The 1,497-nt window shown below is 47.8% G+C and overlaps 1 pseudogene; it reads right to left on the bottom strand.

Annotated features, from left to right (window-relative positions):
* Nucleotides 1-239: 239 nt before the first annotated feature.
* Nucleotides 240-1,497, bottom strand: part of LOC101573354 — a 10,593-nt pseudogene continuing 9,335 nt past the window's right edge.

Genomic DNA, 1,497 nt, shown 5'->3' with positions numbered 1-1,497 from the left:
ATAGACAGGCTGGGGATGGAACCTGGTTCACAAGCACCTGACTGAGCCACCCACAGGGCAGACCACTAGGGTTGCTGAATGCAGGAAGGTGTTTCAGAAGAAATGGGGCCAGGAGGGTCAGGTCATGCTTTAGACCCATCAATACTTAATATGAATGAAGGACTGTAGAACAGTTCAGTCTTTCCAAGACACACTCTTCTGTCATCAGCCAAAGTCTCTCTGAGACTATTTAGCTGGTGACATCCAGAATGATCCCATTCGTGACCTAGTGCTGCAGATTGTTCTGGGAAGCTGGGATAGTAGAGGATTTGCACAACGATGTCACCACTAAGCCACCACTTAAATCCAGCCCCCTGCCTTCCTTTTCTGCTCTATAGTCCAGAAACATTTCCTTAAAAGCCAGAAAATCAGGGGCCAGGGAGATGGCTCAGTGGAATAAGCTCTTCCCTGGCAAGCACAAGGGCCTGAGTTCAATCTCCGGTTCCGAAAAAAAAAAAAAAAAAGCCAGAAAATCTGTAAATGTGAGCAGCACGTCGAAGATGTCACCAGCCACTTCACCTTTATGGTGCTATAACGTTGTCGTGAAGGCCGCCATGCTGAACCCTGGGATCCACACCAGCAGCTGCTCCTCGATGTGCTTTTCCACTAGAGAAGTATATTCATTAAAGGTAGGTGCCTCGGTGGGTTTATTCTCCTCTGTGTCCTCAAACTCCCGGTAGTACTTGTCCATGAGATTTCTCTGCAGTAACTGGAACTCATCGTGCACGATAATGTCCTCTAAATATCCAACCACGGCGTCAAATTCAGCATCAGAGGCGGGGGAGAAGGACAGCGCCAAGTCTTCCTTCTCCGGGCGCCCATCGTCGTGGAGCTGCACGTACCTGCGTGGATGCGCGGTTCCGGCCTCTCACCACGCCCACGGCGCGGGCCCAGTCTCAGCTCTACTGCACCGAGCCTATACCAGCGCCCAGGGCATGGCAGCCGCCGGCGTGGGGAGGCCTAGCCGCCCAGCTGGCTCAGCACCTGCGGAGCAGGCCGGCTCGGGCGCCCTTGCCCTGCCAGGCAGCTCCACACGCGTTGCCCTCAGATGTCTATTATTTAAATTTAAGGAGTCTAATTGTTTTAAAAATTCTTTATATACCCTAGATATTAGTCCTTTGAGGAGTAGGTAGCAATTTTTTTTTTTTTTTTCCATTTTGTAGGTTCTCTTTTCTTTTTTTTTCTTTTCGGTGCAATCAGGGATTGAACTCAGGCCCTTGCGCTTGCCAGGGAAGCGTTTAATTCACTGAGCCATCTTCCTAGCCCCCTGTAGGTTCTCTTTTCATTGTTGGTTTTCTTTCTTTCTTTCTTTTTATTATTATTTTTATTGAGAAACCAATAGCAATGAGACAGTTTCAAAACAGGTTAGAAAGACAGTTACAATAATTAATACATTACAGATTGTTGTCTTCGTAGAAGTAGTTATTCATAGTACAAGATGCAGACATGATATCCTGT

The sequence above is a fragment of the Octodon degus genome, unplaced genomic scaffold, assembly GCF_000260255.1.
Source record: "Octodon degus isolate 3935 unplaced genomic scaffold, OctDeg1.0 scaffold00094, whole genome shotgun sequence".
Classification (NCBI taxonomy): Eukaryota; Metazoa; Chordata; class Mammalia; order Rodentia; family Octodontidae; genus Octodon; species Octodon degus.
Note: the sequence above shows the minus strand (reverse complement) of the source record. Positions and strands in the feature narration are given on the sequence as shown.